This window comes from Meleagris gallopavo, unplaced genomic scaffold, assembly GCF_000146605.3.
Source record: "Meleagris gallopavo isolate NT-WF06-2002-E0010 breed Aviagen turkey brand Nicholas breeding stock unplaced genomic scaffold, Turkey_5.1 ChrUn_random_7180001923320, whole genome shotgun sequence".
NCBI classification, from domain to species: Eukaryota; Metazoa; Chordata; class Aves; order Galliformes; family Phasianidae; genus Meleagris; species Meleagris gallopavo.
Window position 1 is genome coordinate 1 of NW_011185894.1, and position 610 is coordinate 610.

General features: G+C 52.8%; 1 long non-coding RNA gene across 1 annotated transcript; it reads right to left on the bottom strand.

Moving 5' to 3' along the window:
* On the bottom strand, positions 1-610 carry LOC109364805. Its single transcript, XR_002110597.1, has 3 exons — positions 600-610; positions 254-319; positions 1-22 (listed from the first exon to the last, which is right to left on the bottom strand). It is a non-coding gene; the product is annotated as an uncharacterized LOC109364805 (long non-coding RNA).

Sequence of the window (610 nt, forward strand, 5' to 3'; positions counted from 1 at the left end):
AGTTGGTGATTAACCGCCATACCTGGAAATGACACAAACACAAGGCATTAGACGTGACAATTTAATTGCTAAACAGAGAAGAAAATAACAAGTAACAGAAACTCCCTACAGTCAGTGAATGTAAGAGGCAGGGCTCAGGGGCACTCATCTCCTCCATGTGAGGAGTTACAGCCCCTTACAGCACTGCACTGCAGGGAGACTTACACACTCACCAGATTACTTTAAAACCTCTCTCACATCAGGAGCCACTTACTTGAAAGTGTTTAAATATTAATTCGGGGTTGAAATACAGCTGGAAGGGTGTAATTATCTCTAATTGCTGGAAAAGAACAGAACAACGAATCAATGCACTGAGCAGGAGCTGCACAAACACAAACACGCCATCAGCACCGTGCTGCGAAGAGCCGAACCACGGCAGTCAGCGCGCACATCTTTCTTTAGCACAAGGCCCCGTAACCGTTCGCGGGGATCGGTTCCTCCCAGCCCTCCCGGGGCTCTGAGGCGCTGCCCGCCCGGCGCCGCCCGTAAGGGAGGATAAGGGACGGGACCACCTGACTGACAGAATCCCCCGCGGCCCCCGGCCCCGCTTCCCATCTCACCACAGCGGCGG